The sequence below is a fragment of the Cavia porcellus genome, unplaced genomic scaffold (genome assembly GCF_034190915.1).
Source record: "Cavia porcellus strain 051 isolate PalLab524CR breed Dunkin Hartley unplaced genomic scaffold, mCavPor4.1 scaffold_14, whole genome shotgun sequence".
Taxonomy (NCBI): Eukaryota; Metazoa; Chordata; class Mammalia; order Rodentia; family Caviidae; genus Cavia; species Cavia porcellus.
This window is the reverse complement of record NW_026947497.1, coordinates 9,152,262-9,172,089: the sequence shown is the minus strand read 5'-3', so window position 1 is coordinate 9,172,089 and position 19,828 is coordinate 9,152,262. Positions and strand designations below refer to the sequence as shown.

Genomic DNA, 19,828 nt, shown 5'->3' with positions numbered 1-19,828 from the left:
AAACAGTAGCCATGGTTGAAATTTGTTAATTTTCACGGTCTACATTTCTATTTATAGCTATATTATAATAGTTGTAGTGATTGGGTTGCTTTTCTCCAGGATGATAAAAATTTATGTCTTTATCTTTTATTTTGTTCTGTTTTATTTGCTAATTTTGGCAGCATTGTGGGTTGAAATGAGAGCCTTTGCACTGAACTACATCTCCATCCCTTAAATGTTTTTATTTTATTTTGAGATAGGGTTTCCCTAAATCACTAAGTCATCCAGGCTGGGCTCAAACTTGAAGTCCTCCTGCCTCGGCCTCCCAGAGTGCTGAGATTCCAGGCGTGCACCACCGTGTCCAGGTTTGTCCTTTGTCTTAGATTTTTGCTTTTCTCCCATGGGAAAGTGAACTTGAACTTTGCCTTTTGCATCATCTCCTGAGGATATGGCCAGTTCTCTAATATTAATTTGGATTCCATTCTCTTCAGTGCTGGCTCCTTCACCTGATTTCATGCCGCAAGCAGTTTCCAGTTTTTTCTTACGTCAGTGAGAGTGGCTCTGAAACCTAATGTCCTGGCTGGAATCCCAGGCCTAGAACAGTGGGCAGGCATCTGACGACCTTCTCAGCCTCGTCCGCAGAATATATACAACAGCAGTAAGAATTCATAGAGGTACTTGGAATGTTAATTAAACTGTTCGTATAAATTACCTCAAAGTCTGACTTATGTTTTAAAAAATCTCTGTGAACTGTAACCAGTTTTGCTAAAACCAAAATATTTTAAATCTCATTTAATACAAACTTTCAAACTCTGAAGAAGTAACAAATTTCACACGGAAGAAAATTCCCTGCACTCTGACTCCCATTTTTTGCTGAATGGCGATTAAACTCATAAATCTATCATCCACTAAAAACCAAAGTGGACGGAAGCAGTGATGGCCTGGCGGAGCCTAAAGCAGCTGCAGGAACGATGCCAGCTAACAGACAGTCAAAGCTATGTGTGCTTGTTATTGTAAATATCAGTTGACCCGGTATATTAATGCCAGAGTTACATACAATTAGAGACATATGCAAAAACTAATAAGAAAGGACATCATCTTCACAAACTTTACTGGGCCCACATGCCAGAGGCAGCTCTGTGCCCTTGTTTTTGCTGAGCCTCAGTTTCCCCATCTGTAACATCAGAGAGTTGACAGACTCCAGAGCTCTCCCCAGCTCTGATGTCCTGGAGAAAAGCAGAGGAGAAGCCAAGCGACATTGAAATCCACAGTCACGGGGGACACATAGAAGAATGTGGCAAGGGAGAGCCCACGTCATCCATTTCTACATCTATTGATGAGGTGTGAGAGTAATTCATGGATCTACACCAGTGGAGGCGAAGCCGTAGCTTGTGTGCACAGAGGGCACACCCACCAAATCTTCCCAGCAATGGAGCATCAGATAACAGTTTGTTTTAGAAAAAACTCAGGTTTGATCGCAGCACTGGCCCACTGCAGTAAATGGGTTTTGCATTGTTTGGGCACTCGCCATCATTGATCTAGACCGCTTAGTCATGCCTAGTTTAAAAAGTTCAATAATTCAAGTCAATAACCTCTCTTACTCTAGCCTGCCTTAATTAAAAGTTAAAATGTGAATTCCATACAATAAGAAACCAGTTTATTTGCTTTGACTGCAATCCAGACTAGAGTGGCCAATTCCCTTTTAATAAACAATAGAACTGATTTTGCTTATTAAAATCAGGGGAAGGTTCACAATTGTTTCAAGCCTTTTAAAGGTGCAGTCCTTTCAGAAATTTTCCTTTACCTGTATCCACCTGTTTACATTTGCCAGTTTTAAGTTGCATGCATTTAAATGTTACTATAAAGCATTAGAGTTGAAATTTTTCAATCTGATCCACACAAATTAATGATGTCAGTTAAGACATAAAGTACCAGTAATTTCTACAAAATTTAGAAATAATTAAAAATTTGACTTTGTTGCCATCTGTTTTTGACAGAATGAGCTCCATTCTTACAGCTGATGCACTCACAAAGTGCACATCCAGTTGTCCACCTGCTCTCGGATGTAAAACAGGTGACACCAGGGACCAGGAAGTGCACACAGAGCAGCACGCTCTCTCTGATGGGGAGACCTGCTAGCATCATGGCTAGGAGAATGGAAAGGATATCCAACTTGGAAAACAAGCAATCAAAAAAAGAAAAAAGCAATCAAAAGATCCCAAAGAGAACATACATGAGCCACCTTAAAAGTTCAGAAATACTACACTAAAAATGTTATATTCTATATTTAAAATTCTATGTTCATCATAGCTATTTCATTACTTGAATTTTGAAGACTGATTTCTAGTTTGACCAACAAACATCAAATTTAGCTTGTCATAATAATCAATGCATTTAGAATGCCGTATATTTTCCAAACACCTTGCCTTGATGTGTGGAAATTTTTTCCTTAACTTAGCACAAATTGTTAGGGGCTGGGTTGGCTGCTGGTGTGAGATAGTGGCTTAGGAAACAGAAGGAAGCACCAAATGGGGACTTATAAATGTGCTGTTAATGAGGTGTGGCTTAAAACCTTTGTTCCTAGTCAAAGGAACAGATCTTAAAGACATCACAAAGGATGAGGCAGAATTTGAAAATGTTGGTGGAAGAAACAGATCATCACCGCAGACCGGACACTGTGGCTGAAAAAGCCTCAGCCAGAACCAGGGAGCTCCTGTCTCCCCTGCCCCTAGGAGATTTACCTGTAACTCTATCTCCCCCCACCCTTAGGAATCTGCCCCTGGCGCCAAACATGTGCCAGTGAAATACCTGTGCATCTCTAATGGCCCTAGGGCACTACCCTAAGCTTAGGCTACTTATATACCCCCCTGCCACGTGCCCGCAGGAGAGATAGCCGGACTCCAGCGGCTGGGGGGTATCGGTTATCTCTCTCCATGTTCTCAGAATAAAGGCCTCTTTTGTTTTATACTTTACATCTTTTGGAAATAATCCTATCATTTGGAATCCTATCATTTGGTGCTGTGACTCAGATCGGCAGGCGATTGACCCCTGGGACACACCCGTTTTGAGTTCCCAGTTGAGTTCCCCCAGCCGATTCACGAACTGGATAACATCCTGGATTAATTCTGTGCTTTTTCCTCTCCCGAGACCCATTTGACTTGTCGCCACCTGCCCGCACTCACCACAGACCAGAATGATTTCAGGTGAGCACTCTCCGGGGAACTCTTGGTGCTGGGCTCCACCCCAGTCGACTGTTCTCCCCGTTCGCATGGGTCTGTGGCATTTTCGCATCCTTAGGACAGCCCTGGGTAGGGTTTTTCTGGGCAAACCTATGTCCACACTCTAAAATCTCTCACGTTCTTTGAATTCTGATAGCCCAAAGCAGAGATTTTTGGACCACCCACACTGAAAAATCCCTCACTTCCCTTAAAAAGCCTTGTGCTTTCATGGGCAAAACTGTTACTGACCCCACATGGACTCCACTCATAAATCTCTCAGTGACGACTGGGATATACGAGTTTTTGGAACCTTAGCCACCATGTGGTGCTGCAGAACCAGTGACGACTTGTTCTCTGGACCACGGCTTATTTCTTGCCTGAATCAGTCATGGGAAATGTATTTTGTAACTCTCAAAAAAAACACCTCTACAATGTTTAATTTCCAATTTACGTACTCTTAAAATTAAAAGTACCATAAAGACTAAACCATTAACTTTTTACTGCCAGGAGGTCTGGCCAACCTATCTGCTTATTGGCAATCGTTGGCCCAAGGAAGGAACATTTGATCCCTGCATTCTCCAAACCCTATGTGATTTTTGCCAGGCCAGTGACATGGTCATAGAACTTCCATACATAGAGCCATTCCTTGTTCTGAGAACACGCCCTTCTCTCATTAAGTCCTGTAACCCCACGCAAATACTCTTAGCCAGGTCTGCCGTGACCCAACCTGTTTCGTTGTGCCCCCAGGATATGCTTGACGATGTTCCTCCAATTTTTCCCCGGCCTCCACCTGCCTACCTCCAAACTGGTTCCTTGTCGTTACCTCACACTAGACCACCTTCCCCTCCCCCTGTCCCTGATCCTCTCGGCAGCTCTGGTCCCTCTGCACCTGTGCTGAAGGTACCTCCCACTGTGCGATCATCTCCCTCTCTGCCTTCCACGAACATACCTCTACTCTGCCCTCTGCAGCATTTTCGTCACTCGCCCACCACATTCAATCTCGTTCATTGTGCCCTTTCAGCAAGCAGTGTGATTGTTCCAGCTTATGCCGGGAACAGTCGCCATATTGCAGCCCTCCACCACGTGACAGGGTGCTGCCATGTTCGGACGGGTCTCACGGTCAATGGGCGTCCCCTTGTGGCTCCTCTTGTGAACAGCAACAGTTGCCCTGTTGCGGTCCACATGACGGTTGCCGACAGCAATTCTCTTGCTGCAAGGCACACAGTGAGATGCCATCTCCCTGTGTTTCCTTGTCCCAGGGTGAGCAGCAGCTGCTCTGTAGCCACTCTGCAGATAATTGCTCACACGCATCTACCAGACGGATAGCTGTCCAATGGCCTTCTACTCCACATTCTTCTCCTCAGGCTCTGCTACCGCTTTGAGAACAAGCTGGCCCTGAGAGGTGGTCAATATACATGTGCCTTTCTCCCTTTCTAATCTATCCCAGATTACCCATAAATTAGGTAGCTTCTCTGTTGACCCACAGAATTATATCAAGCAATTTGAATTTATTACTCATTGTTATGATTTACATTTTAAGGATGTTTATGTGATTTTAAATACCACCCTCAGCTCACAAGAACGAACTCAGCTGTGGCAAGCAGCTCAAGAAGAAGCTGACCACAGGCATAAGGCAAACACCACTGATAATGACCCTGGGCCTGTAGCTGTGCCAGACCAAGATCCTAACTGGAACTATCAGAATGGACAAGGTTCAACAAAACTACATAAGATGATTCAATGTCTGATCATGGGCCTTAATAATATTGCTCACAAGCATACTAACTACAACAAGCTTTTAGAACAGGTCCAGGATGCTAATGAAAACCTGGTTGTGTTCCTAAATCGGCTTTGAGAAACCTTAATTAAGTATACTTATGTGAACCCAGACTCTCATGAAGGGATGATTGTTGTTAACACTTACTTCACAGTCTGCTCCTGATATTCGTGCAAAATTACAAAAGGTTGAACATGGCCCTCAAACTCTGCAAGGGGATCTACTTAAATTAACCTTCCATATCTTCAACAATAGAGATAAGATTCAAAAAGAGAAGAAGCAAGCTCAAAAATTAAAGTTTGCTAACTATCAGTCTGACCTCTTAGCAGTGGCACTCGGAGCTCCCAACACAAGAAGTCCACAACAAGGTGTGGCTGCCCGAGTCCCACCTGGACCATGCTTCAAATGCAGCAAACAAGGACACTGGGCAAAAGATTGCCCTAACCCTGGCATTCCTCTAGGGCCCTGCCCATACTGCAACCTTAAAGAGCATTGGAAGGGTGACTGTTCTAGCCATCAGCGAGTGGTCAAGCCATTCTCTAATTCCTCGCCCTCACAGGAGACTCCATCATTGCCAGATTCATCACTGACTGACCTGCTTGGACTTGCTGCAGAAAATTGATGGGGCTCAAGGCTCACAGCCCCCACTCTGGTCACCTTGTCGGAGCCCTGAGTCTCACTGGAGGTCTCAGGTAAGATAATATCTCTGCTTGTGGATACAGGGGCAACTTATAGTGTACTTCCTGAATTTTCAGGACCTTGTAGTAAGTCCTTGATTTCTGTTGTGGGATTGAGGGCCAGCCAAATCAACCTTTTAGACTGGGCCTGTCCCGTGTAGATTCCAGACTCTTTTCTTTACCCATAGCTTTCTAGTAATCCCAACAGGTCCCACACCACTTTTAGGTAGAGACCTTCTTCAAAAGCTTAATTTTTCCTTCACTTTCTCTCTCCCCACAGCCCTAATCCTCCAAACAGCCTCACAATGCATTGCAAAGCCATTCCCCCCTCTTCCTCCTTCTCTGGTTGACCCCATGGTTTGGGACACATCCAATCCCACTCTGACTACACATGCCACACCTGTTTTAATCTGTCTCAGGGATCCCTCAATTTTTCCCTGCGTTCCCCAATGCCCCATAGCTCCCCAACATTTAAGGGGACTTAAACCCATAATTAAGCGGCTTTTAGACAATGGTTTTCTTAAACCTACCCATTCACCCCACAATACTCCCATTCTCCTGGTACTCAAGCCTGATGGGTCCTATCACCTGGTACAGGACCTTAAGGTAATTAACAGTGCTGTTACCCCGACTCACCCAGTGGTGCCAAATCCTTATACCATGCTCTCTCATATCCCTCCCTCCACCACTCACTTTACAGTTATAGATCTTAAAGATGCCTTCTTCACTATCCCCCTACACCCTGATTGCCAAAACCTCTTTGCGTTTACATGGACTGACCCAGACAATCTCAGGTCTCAACAATTTACTTGGACAGTACTCCCCCAAGGGTTCAGAGATAGTCCCCACTTCTTTAGTCAAGCTGTCACTACTGACCTCACAGAACTTGATCTCAAACCTAGTGTTCTTCTTCAATACATAGATGACCTTCTATTATGTTCTCCATCCCATGTGTTAGCCATGCACCACTCGGCTAGTTTTCTTAATTTCCTTGCTAGTCGTGGATACAGGGTCTCTCCTGCTAAAGCCCAGATAGCCTCCCCAAAAGTCAAATACCTAGGTCTTGCTCTCACCCCCACCACTCACTCCATCACATCAGATCGTAAGGCAATTCTTCGTGATCTCCAGGTGCCCACAACTAAACAGCAGGTTACATCTTTCCTAGATTTAGCTAATTTCTTTCATCTCTGGATTCCTAACTTTGCAGCCCTAGCTCAACCCCTCTACAAGGCTGCTAAGGGTCCCTTATCAGAACCCCTGGACCCTACTAGGCCCATACATGCCTCTTTTCTAAAATTGAAAGAGACTCTCCTAAAAGCTCCAGCTCTTTCTCTTCCTGATCCCACCCAACCTTTCATCCTATACACTACTTGTCAGGGCCACAATGCTATAGGTGTACTAGGACACAAAAAGGGACCTTCTTTTCAAGCAGTAGCTTACTTGTCAAAACAGTTAGATCACACAGTAAAAGGATGGGCTCCTTGTCTCTGAGCTCTTGCAGCTGTAGCCCTCCTGACACAGGAAGCTAAAAAATTTACATTAGGGCAATCTATTACAGTACACTCACCTCATCACCTACATGAGCTTATCTCACATAAGGTGCTCCCTGCCCTAATGACCCCTTCTCACCTTCAACAGGTACACTTAGCTCTCTCTCAAGACCCTTGCATCTCTATTGCAACTAGTGGTCCTCTTAATATAGCCACCTTACTTCCCACCTCAGAGGGCCATCCTCACCATGACTGTATTGAGTTTTTACAGATGACTCCCACCCCTTTCCCTCACATCAGTAGCACACCTCTCTCTTTGGCCTTTGACACGTGGTTCATAGATGGCAGTTCAACAAACACAGACAACTGAAAGAAGGCAGGATACACAATAGTTAACCAGTCAAAAGTTATAGAGGCAAATCCACTGCCACCTGGCACCTCGTCACAAAGGGCAGAACTTATTGCCCTTCAAGGGCTCTTACACTAGCACAAGTCAAGATTATAAACATATACACTGACTCAAAGTATACATTTAGTATTTTACACTCTCATGCCTCTATCTGGCAAGAAAGGGGTTTTATTACCACTCAGAGAACCCCCATCATTAATGCTCCCCTTATCCTTAAACTTCTAGAGGCAGCCCAACTTTCAAAGCAGGCAGCAGTTATTCATTGTAGAGGCCCATACATGCCTACAGATCCTATTGCTCAAGGCAATGCCTTTGCAGATTCACAAGCCAAGTTAACTACACAAGTTAACTTGCCCTTCTCATCTTCTCCCGTTAGTCCCAAACAGTCTACCTCAGCCTAATTATTCACCAGAGCCATTACAGCTACTTCATAAACCAGGTTACACACAAAACACTCAGGGACGGATTTTTCAGGGATCTAAATTTGTTCTCCCACATCAACAGGCCTTAGACATCATCACTGACTTACACAACTGTTTTCATATAGGATCACAGGCCCTATACAAACTCTTAGCCCCAATAGTTGCATACCCTTCTCTAAAAGCTATCATTCTTAAGATTACTCACACCTGTGATCTCTGTGCCAGGACCTCTCCTCAGGGACATATGGCACCCCCTTCCTTTCCTACCCATCAGTTTTGAGGACACACTCCTGGTCAGGAGTGGCAGATAGATTTTACACACATGCCCCACCACAAAACTCTCAAATATCTTCTCACCTTTGTTTGTACCTTTTCAAGATGGATAGAAGCCTTTCCCACAACCAGGGAAACTGCTGATGTAGTTACCAAAGTCATATTACAAGAAATCATTCCAAGGTTTGGTCTACCTCAGAGTATTCAGTCAGATAATGGTCCCACCTTTATTTCTCAGATCACTCAACAGGTATCCTCAAGCTTACACATCACCTAGCACCTACACATCCCATACCATCCGCAATCCTCAGGAAAAGTAGAAAGGGCAAATGGCCTCATAAAGACACACCTTACAAAACTCACTTTAGAACTACACCAACCTTGGCCTCAACTTTTGCCCTTAGCCTTAGCCAAGCTCATGGCACTTCCCTGGGCCCCTACTTTCTTAAGTCCTTTTGAATTTATGTACAGCAGGCCATTCTTACTCCACAATCTTCCTACTCCCCAAAATCTCCCTCCCCTTGCTGACTATGTCCCAGTCCTCTCCTTCCTCCAACACCTGTTGTGACAATATGCTGATCTCTGCCTTCCACAACCCTCTGGAGAGGCCAAACCAGATCCTCCTATATCCCCAGGAGATCTAATTTATCTCAAATGTACTAAATCCACAGCACTACAACCAAGGTGGAGTGGCCCCTATCTGGTCTACTTGGCTAGCCCTACAGCAGTCAAAGTTGCTGGACTCCCATCCTAGTTTCACATCACTCAGGCTAAGAGGTGCCCTCCCAGCCCTAAATCTGATCATTCTGAGTGGTCATCTCATTTTCTGTCACTCACCCATCTCCGTTTCACGAAGGCCTCACAGCCACAGTTAACAGGCTAAGTCATGTTTTGTTATCCACTTTGGTTCCTAATTTCTTACGTTCTATTAATGATCATTTTTACAGCAGGACTCTTGACAGTCTTTCCTAGAGACTCCCACAACATGCGTAAGATCATCTTCATAATGTTCTATGTGATAACTGTCATAGTTCTTTCTACCCTCAGCTGTCTGGTTAAACACGACATCCCTGAAAGCCTAAGCCCTTACGTTCCCTATACTGGTACAGCCACCACCTTCCCTGCTCCCCCTATTTTTTCCAGTTCAAATCCTGGACTGGAGACAAGTTTTACACACCTACCCTCTGAACTTTTATGCTTTCAGATGGGAGAGTAATCACCTCTCATAACTTCACTCCTTCTAACCTCACATTTAATTTTCAGAATTTTACCTCACCGTGACAATGATCCTACCTCAACATCATCCTGATAGAATGACATGTCTAAATCAAAGTCATCTTTCCCTTTACCTCACCTGGGTCCTTAAATATGACAGTGCCATGTCCCCTCATAACATTATGTCTCTTTGTTTTTCCAGTCTAACATACATGCATTCACCAGTGAAGTTGTCCTGGCTAAAACACCTGGCACCAGCATCTACCTGGGCATCAACCGTCATCCTGTCATCCCATCGTCATACCATCGACTTCCCTAGACTCCAGTACAGCGCCCCCTGCCAGCAGTAAGTAGTTAAAGAGAGAAATCTTTGTCTCTTTTCATAATAATCATAAGACAGGATATGAAAGGATTTGGGCCCAGACCAGACACTGTAACTGAAAAAGCCTCAGCCAGAACCAGGGAGTTCCTATCTCCCTCACCCCTAGAGATTTACCTGTAACTCTATCTCTCCCCACCCTTAGGAATCTGCCCCTGGTGCCAAACATGTGCCAATGAAATACCTGTGCATCTCTAATGGCCCTAGGACACTACCCTAAACTTAGGCTACTTATATACCCCCAACGCCATGTGCCTGCTGGAGAGATCACTGGACTCCAGTGGCTGGGGGGTGTTGGTTATCTCTCTTCATGTTCTCAGAATAAAGGCATCTTTTGTTTTATACTTTACATCTTTTGGAAATAATCCTATCATTTGGAATCCTATCACAGAACATAATGCAAGAGCTCGTAAGAAACTAATCAGCATCTTAAAAATGAGCTTCAGCTAGAAAAAAATCCAAGCACCATACCAGGAGTAATGAATAAAAGGAAAGATCTTCAAAAGGAGCATAAAACTTCGTAGTCAAAATGCCAACATTGAGAGGAAAAACAAATGGGCCAGCAACAGACTATTGCTTCTTTGCAAAAGGATGTCTGTTGATTCACAAAAAGGGAAGAACAAGTTATCACTCAAAACAGAGTGTTTGCCTATCTATGAAAAGAGTTACTCATAGTCTTGTATTGGCAGTTACTTTGCTTGATTGACTATGAATCTAAAATTAGAAAAATCCATACTCTGAAGCAGTATAAAAAAGATGAAGTCAATCTGAAGAAGAAAAAGATAATAGAAATCTGAAGGCTTTACACCTTACAAAGGCTTTCTAAGGTCACTGCAGAATCAAGTCAAGGAACCAAACTCCAAGATTAATGTACTTTTAAGTGAAAAACTAAACTTGCAAAAAGATTTAAAAAGCAGGCCCACACAACATGAATTAAGACTTAGAAACAAGTGAAGAAACTGGAAAAAGACCTCAAGAAAAACATAAAATTACAGGAGCTTACCAGTCATACAAAAACTGAGGACACAGAGAAAAAAGATGAACTCAGCAAAGAAAACCATCAACAGGCTCCAGTTGATCAGAGGTAGTTTCAGTTGCTATGTATGATCAATTCAATTATTCACACCCCAAAAGCTCCAGTAATAATTTATCAAGAGAGCAAAGAAGGACCCCAGCACTTTAACAGAGACTTTGTCCAAGACTGTGGATTTGGGCCCAGGTGCCTGCAGTGGGCCCTGTGACTATGCCACTGATCCTGCCCTCCAACCAGGTGACTGTGGCAGGCCTGTGACTGTGCCAGTGATGCCACTGTCTACCCAGGACTGGAAACTGAGAGAAAGCTAACCACACAGTAGGACCTTAACAATCGTGCACACAAGGCATAGGCAAAATTAGCAAGATTGAAAAGATCAAAATTCAAACCAAAAGGAGAAAATGACAAAACAAAAAAGCAAAATGAAAACTCAGATTTCCAGCCTTCCCAGAACAAGTGCAGGAGACACAGAAATAGAAGAAATTGGAAGACACACACCTGCAATCTCTGAAAAGAGAGCAAGTAAAGAAACAAATCCATGAAGCTATAGAGGAAATCAGATCAGAAATACTCTCTCAAGTAAAGAAAGAAATGGCATCTGTAAAAAAGAATTGCTCCACAGAGTTAGAGGAGACAGACAAAAAACAACAACAAAAAAAGAGGAGCACAGGAATATGATGGAAACCTAAAATAAACAATATAGGAAAGGATTAGAATGCATGAAACAGATTCAAATAGTTATCCAGGAAATTAAAGATTCCACTGAAAGGTGGAATAAAACCCACTTGAACAAAGCTGAAGATAGACTTTCATACCTTGAAGACAGGGTCAAGGCTAGTGTCCATGAAAGAAAAGATTGCTTAAAAATATCAAGGGGTCATAAAATAACAATTCAACAACTCCAAGATGGTGCAAAAAAAATAATATAAGATTTATGGGTGCCAATGAAGAAGAAGGCATCTACACAAATAACATTAAAAACTATTTGTAGAAAAGATCTATACTTGCATAGGATGGAAAATGCAGAAGAAATAGACACATGCCTAGAAATATGTGAACTACCAAAGCTGAATCAAGAAGATATAAAACTTCTGAATAATCCAACATCACTTAAAGAAATTGAGAATGTAATTAAAAATTTACTAACAAAGAAGAGCGCAAGTCCTGATGGATTCAATTAACACCAATATAATTCAAACTCTTTAATGAAATTGAAAAGTAATCAATTCTCCCTGACTCATTCCTAGAGGCAAGAATTACCTTGATACCAAAATCAGAAAAAGACCCAACCAAAAAAGAAGCTACAAGCTAATCTCTCTAATGAACGAAGATGCAAAAATCCTCAACAAAATACTAGCAAACAGAATGCCATAAATCATCAAGAAGATTATACACCATGACCGAGTGGGATTCATCCTAGGAATGCAGGGATGGTCCAACATATGCAAAACAATGAAAGTATTACACCTTCTTAACAGAGCCAAAGACAAAAATCGCATGATCATCTCAATAGATGCAGAAAAGGCCTTTGATAAAGTCCAACACTCAGTCATGATTTAAGAAAAAAAATACCTACAAAAATCGTAAAAGATGGTATCTACCTCAATCTGATAAAACCATCTATGACAAACCAACAGCCAATATCATACTAAATGGACAAAAACTGAAAACTTTCACTCTGAAATCAGGAACAAGATAAGGATGTCCACGATCACCACTCTTATTCAATATAGTTCTGGAAACATTAGCCAGAACAATTAGACAAGACAGGCAAATAAAAGAAATGAAGATAGGAAAAGAAGTAGTTAAATTATCATTATTTTCAGATGACATGATGTGCTACATAGAAGACCCCAAAAACTCCACCAAAAGTCTACTAGATTTAATAAGCAAATTCAGCAGTGCAGCTGGATACAAAGTCAGCATTCAAAACTCAATAGCATTCCTGTACACAAACAATAAAGTCACTGAGAGTGAAATTAGAGTAACAATACCTTTTGCAATAGCAGCCCCAAAAATAAAATACTTAGGAATCAATCTGACAAAGGATGTAAAAGATCTATATACTGAAAATTACAGTTTCCTGAAAAAGGAGATCGAAGAGGATCTCAGAAAATGGAAAGATATTCCTTGCTGATGGAAAGGAAGAACCAACACAGTGAAAATGGCCATACACCCAAAACTGCTATACAGATTTAATGCAATCTCAATCAAAATACCATTAGCATACCTCACAGATCTAGAGAAATCACTCCTAAAATTCATCTGGAACCAGAAGAGACCTAGAATAGCAAAGGCAATCCTAGGAATCAAAGGCAAGGCAAGAGGCATCACAATCCCTGACTTAAATTTATACTACAAATCTACTGTAATAAAATCAGCTTGTTACTGGGAGAAAAAAAAAAACCAGACCTGAGGGTCAATGGAACAGAATGAAAGATGCAGACACAACTACAAACACACCCAGCCATCTTATCTTTGACAAAGGGGCCAAACACATTCACTGGAAGAAAGAGAGACTCTTTAATAAATGGTGCTGGAAAAACTGGCTCTCCATATGATGAAGATTTAAACGACACCCATGTCTATCACCCCATATTAAACTAAAGTGAAAATGGATGAAGGATCTAAACATTAAAACAGAAACACTAAATCTGCTGGAAGACAAAGAAGGTAGAAATCTCAGAGACATAGGGGTAGGGGAAGAGTTCATAAACAAAAAGCAAACCACACAGGAAGTACTTTGGAGAATCACAACTTGGATCCCATCTTATTAAAAAGCTTTTGCTCATCAGAAGAAATCACCAACAGGGGCTGGGGATTTAGCTCAGCAGCATAAGTGCCTGCCTTGCAAGCAGGCAGTCGTGAGTTCGATCCCTGGTACCAATAAAAACAAAAAAGACCAAAAAGAAATCACCAACAGAGTGGAAAATATCCCACGGATTGGGAAAAAATTTTGCCAGTTTAACTCAGCGGTGTAAGCTCCTGCCTAGCAAGCACAAAGTCATGAGTTCAATCCCTGGAAAAAAAAATTTACCAACAATCCTTCAGACAAAGAACTTCTGTCTAGAATATATAAAGAATAAAAAAAATCAGTCCCCCCCCAATTCAAAGATTCAATATAAAATAGGCATCTGAGAAGAACACACAATTCTCAAATGAAGAAATACAAATGGCAAATAAATACATGAAATAAATACATGAAAAAATGTTCAGCATCATTGGACATTAGAGAAATGCAAATTAAAACCATACGATATTTCATCTCAGAAAGAATGGCCAGGATGAAGAAAACTACCAACAACAAATGCTGGAGAGGCTGTGGGGAAAAAGGAACTCTCTGGCACTATTTGTGGGAGTGTAGACAACTACTGTAGAGGTCAGTCTGGAGATTCCTCAAAAAGCTTGGGATTGAAAGTTCCATTTGACCCAGCTATTCCACTTCTGGGCATATTCCCAGGAGATTTCAAAAGATGATATCACAGTGATGTATGTGCACCCATGTTTATAGCAGCACAATTTGTAATAGCCAGATCTTGGAAACAACCCAAATGCCCATCAACTGAGGAATGGATAAAAAAAGATGTGGTATTTTTATACAGTGGAGCACTACTCAGCTATAAAGGAGGATCAACTTGAGGCTTTTATATTAAGTGGATGTGACTTGAGACCATACTCATAAGTGAAATAAATCAGACCCATATATGTGTTTATATCCTATTGTCTCCCCAGTATAAGAAACTATGAAAGTACATAAGACCCAAAATTCACAATAGATATTGTGAAAGGATAAGAAACTGCTCAAAAGGGAAAAAAATAACTGGGAAAAGGGAAAAGAAGGAAGGGGAAGGAAAAAGATATAAATTTGTATATAGATGTGTGTGTATATATATGACAGTCAAGATTATTATACTACTAATTCTATTAGTTCATGGAAAAGAACAGTTAATAGTCATGCCTTGATCAATTTTGCATGTCTGTATCTGGTAATCTAAGCAACTCTTTTGAAGATAACGATATGCAATAAAACAACCATTGTTAAATTCCTGTCATCTTGTTTTGAAAGCCTTATGTTGTTATTGTTTTGGTTTTTTTTTTTTGTTGTAATAGTTGCTGTATGTTTTTCTTTTTTGTGTTTTTTTCTCGTTAAATTTTAAAAAATAGATCATGGATTTGAACATCTCGTTCCTGTAATAGAAATGTGGGCAGATGAACTGACAGCCCTGAAGGCTGAGCCCTTAAAAACACTGTCTACAGCACTGGCGCCTTGGCTTAGCTTTTTTGCTGTTGTTGTTGTTGCTGGGGATCAAACTCATGACCTTGCACCTGCCTGGCAAGCGCCTGTGCCACTGAGCTAACTCCCCGGCCAGCCTTGGCTTAATTTTAAGAACCAGGATGAAAATAAAGATGTTAAAGTTGAAAATCTGATGCGATGTTGGAAGAAGTTGAAAATAAGGGAAAGCACAGCAACCTGCCAAACTTTCAAACTTTGCAAGTCATTCGTCACTTCCAAACGTTCTTTGCTGTGCCTTCTCTAAATGAAGTCCATCCCCGAGTGAATGAAATTTATTCCAGACTTGGAGAAACAATGCCGTGAGGAATCTCCATGAACCCTTAGGATCAGACAGCCCATCCTCAGCGTGTGTGCCAGCGAGCACAGCTGGACAGGTGTGTGGGCTGACTGATGAGGATGTGAGTGAGCAGGGTACACAGGTATTAGGCCCTGAAGACCTCCGAAGCACTCTCAACAGATCAGAAGAACACGAGGAGTTCTTCCCAGCAATTCAGGCATTAACTAATGACCAGCTTGGAATCTTAGAAACTGATGACTTGGATGCTGTTGTATCTGCAGTAAAGAAATTAAAAGTACTTTCATACTGAAACAAATTGAATCATTTTAGTGTATAAATTGTATTATTGCCATTCTAAGTATTCTGTAGAATTGATCTTATTTTGAGCCGAAGGGTTTAAAATATATTTGCTTTCAGAATTTATCCTCTTAGTATTTGGTGATTTTCCCTATAGCTTTTTTTTTTAAATTAACTTCGAGATTTTTTTTTTTTTTTTTTTTTGTCTTTTTCTTCTTTATCGGTACTGGGGATCGAACTCACAACCACACACTTACAAGGCAGGCGCTTATGCCGCTGAGCTAAATCCCCAGGCCCAACTTTGAGATTTTTTTTACAAAAACAGCTGCTAGGTTATCAAAATAGTAAATTAGCTCTATATTGTTTAATCATATTTTAAGCAATTCTTGAGTGCTTAAAATTTAGGGTAGAGTTTGTGAGTAAAAGACCCAGAGAGAGAGACAGAGAGTATAAATAATAGAAAAGTTGTATTTAAGTTCAAGATTTACTCACTTTCAGGACAAAAGGAATGCCAAGTCTAGTCTGTAGTAAGCTACTGCCTTCTTGGCAAGGACTGATGGGTATGCTATAAGATATGCCTCATGGCAACTGTCTTTTCAGAGCAAGAAGAAGAAAGTCAAAAAAGAAAAAGTTTCTTTGTGTTGGGGTAGGAAATGAGTCATGGGATAAAATAGATAAGTAGTTAGAAATTCCTCTTTTGTTAATGTCTTTTTTGCAATCTATATAAGTGCTTTTTCAAGGGATGTGATCTCAAATAAAAGTCTTGTAACAAATGTTAAAATTAAAAGTTACTGTTTCTCTCATAGCAAATGCTACAGAACTTCAAGAACTACAAAGGTGCTGAGATTTTGTTGTACTTTATTGCAACCAGCCCATCCCAGTTTGCCTAAGACTTTCTTGATTTTAGTGCTGAGAAACAAACACATTTTGGGAAACTCCCAACCCTGGCAAACCAGCCTGCCGCAGTTTCACGGATGTGAACAGGAGACAGCAGACTGGGGCAGAGTCGAAGGACAGATAAATTCAGCGCTGGAAAGAGACAGTCTTTATAGACTGGGGAGTAAGCATGCCTGTAGTTTGCCGTGCAGTAAGAATTTTATCTCTACCTTAACCTGAAACTTCTCTAACAAAAGTCTTTTGGCAGCAACAACACCTATTCTGCCCACAGATATGCAGAGATTAGAGACACTATGAGAAATTGTCTCCAAACAGCTAATTTAAAGCAGTGACGGCGAATCTTCTAGAGACCAGGTGCCCAAACTACAACCCAGAACCCACTCATGTATTGCAAAGTGCCAACCTGAAGTTTACACCTGAAATAAGAGATTTTAGTTTTACAACAACAACAAAAAAAAGCCTCATCGTTTAACATTCCTTGTCTTAAAAGAAAAACAGTAACAGCTTTCAATGGTACCAACAGCCTTGTACTAGAAGTTAAGTTTGTGTGTGACTTGCTTTTGTGTAATGAGTGGGATCTTTGCTGTTGTGTGCCTGCTGATAATTTATCAAACCCAGTGCGTGGGGCAGCTCAGCTCACACACCAACAGAGAGAGCTCTGTGTGCCCACCGCAGCACACGTGACACAGGTTCGCCACTGACCTAAAGGATGCTCTCACCCAATCATCACAGTATCACTAGGAAATAGTATGTCGTCCTCATTGTAAAGATGAGGGAACCAAGTTTCGAGAAGGTTAAAGAATCTTCCAGGGATCACACTGTTGACAGCCAGGATTTGAATGTAAGCATCTTGACTTTATAAAGCACTCACCCCAGTGCCTTGATGTGTCTTTGCCATGCAGTGTCATACATCTGGGAAGCCAACAGTAATGTTTCAACTGCAGGACAGACAAAACTAAAGAACACAGAGCGTACTGCTTTGACTCTATGAGTGGCTTACAGTCCTGATTCCCAGAGTTGTTTTGGGGGGGCAGTTTGGTTGTCTGGTTATATTTTTGGTTTTTAACCTCTAGCTACCTCTAATAGTCTCTGTACCGCAGCTTGTCTCTTTGTCTCCTAACATCCATTAGAGCCATGGGTAGAGCCACAGGTAGAGCTGTGTTACTGACAAATAAAAAAAGTCAACACGGCAACTTCTGCAGTCTAATGTCTATATAGGGAAAGATTCAAGAGCTAGAAAATCAGTCCCTTTATTTACACCTTAAAATGATTATAAAAATGTGTGCATGGTAAAACAAAACTTTTTTAAAAAATGAAACCAACTGGTTACATCTAAAAGTTCTAGAAACTAGGATTAAATCCTTTTAAATCCCTCATAAATATCATGCACATTTATGTCTGTTTTGAAACACCTAAAGACAAAGGTACAATTTTTAAAACCTGAAGCTATTCAAGAACCAAACACATTCAACAAGTATTTTTCTCCTAGGGACAAAAAAATAAAAAGTTCTCTAAAGTTAAAGTGTCACTTGCACTGCATTCCTTTAAGGCAACACACCGGCCACAATAACAATAATTTGCATTAATTAAAAATTTTATATAACTATTCTTAGATGGGGCAAATCAGTTTTGCTTTAATCCTTTGTAGAACAGTAATATAGAATTTTTTCATGCTTCAAAAACTCAAAGGACTGAGAAACTACTTTGAAGATAACAATATGCAACATTACAACCATTGTTAAATTCCTATCATTTTGTTTTGAAATCCTATATTGCTATTGTTCTTTGTTGTTGCTGTTCTTTTTATGTTGTTTTTTTTGTTTTGCTTCTTGATTTTTCTGGGTTTTTCTTTTTAAAATAAATTTTTAAAAACTCAAATGGATTAAATGTGCTATACGTCTGTGTGTGTAAATGTATGTGAAAAGTTGGCAACCAATCATTGTATAAAACTTATACTCTAAATGATAAGCCCTTCAAGGCAAAGACAGCGTGTTCCTCAGCCTCATGGGGATGGGAGTGTTTATAAACCAAGGAGGAAAGAAAAAACATTTTTTAAAAAATGGTACCAGAGCAACTGAACACCTGTTTGGAAAAAAGATAAATCTCAAGCTCTAAAAAATATTTCGAGATGGATCACAGCCATGACACAAAGGCTAAGACAAGCTAAAAACTGAATGTAAAAACTAGAACTGCAAACAAAGTAGGATATCTCAGAGACCCTGAAGCAGGCAATGTTTCTCAGAAGGTATACAGAGAGTACCACTTGTTAAAGAAAAAAACTAATAAAGCAGATAATATCAAATTTTTAAAACTTGCTTGCCAAATAAATACTCCATTAAAAAATGAATAAATAAGCAAGCTTGGGGAAAAATTTACCTATAATTGACAAATGATTTGTATTCAATAGTTTAAAAAACTCAGAAAGCTTAGACAAAAGATGTGAAGGGTTGCTTCATAAAGGAGCATATGCAAAGGGCTGGTAAACAAATGGACACCTGATTGGTCATCGGGAAGATACATATCAAAGTCACAATGTGATATTGCATCAGGTTGACCAGCCCACTCCACAGAATAACCACAGTGAAACAGACAACCTGAAATGTTGGGTGAATGTGGGTCGGCCCGGCTTGTGCAGGGCTGGTGGGAATGTATGTCAGCAATCCCTTCAGAAGTCGGAGGTTTCCTAACAAGCCATATACCCAGCCATCTGACAAGCAGCAACTCCAGGCCTGGGAATTGATCCAAGAGAAATAGAAATGTATGACACAAAAAATGTGTAAAACAATGTTAAGAGAAGCCTAGCGTGTGACTCGTTGACCAGGCATTGGTGAGCACGTGAATTAACCCAGGCTGAAAAATCAAAACATTCTGTGGAGACCACGGAGATTTCCTGGGGAAGGGAGCTGGGACTTTGCGGGATGACAGAAGTATTATGAATCAGGAGGAAGGCGTGAGTTCCAGGTGGGCAGACAGTTATCAGAATATTTCAAATTGTACACTCAGGTCTTGACTGCACTGCATGCAGATTACATTGCAAACTTGCAGTTAGTAAAATGTTTAAAAATTGAGAGAGATGTGTCTGGAGCTGGACTGTGAATTTGAAGCCTGTCTCTACCAGCTGTAGAAAGAGGACAGTGATGACCCAGCCTACTTCTGGGGGAGCTATGGGGACTGAGGACAAGTGCGTGAGG

At 41.1% G+C, this 19,828-nt stretch overlaps 1 protein-coding gene and 1 pseudogene across 1 annotated transcript in view; one reads left to right on the top strand and one right to left on the bottom strand.

Moving 5' to 3' along the window:
- Lrit3 (leucine rich repeat, Ig-like and transmembrane domains 3) overlaps positions 1-19,828 on the bottom strand; it is a 36,237-nt gene that overhangs the window by 9,961 nt on the left and 6,448 nt on the right. The gene's annotated exons all lie outside the window — the stretch shown is intronic.
- LOC106027286 (centrosomal protein of 70 kDa-like) lies at positions 10,319-15,753 on the top strand (annotated as a pseudogene).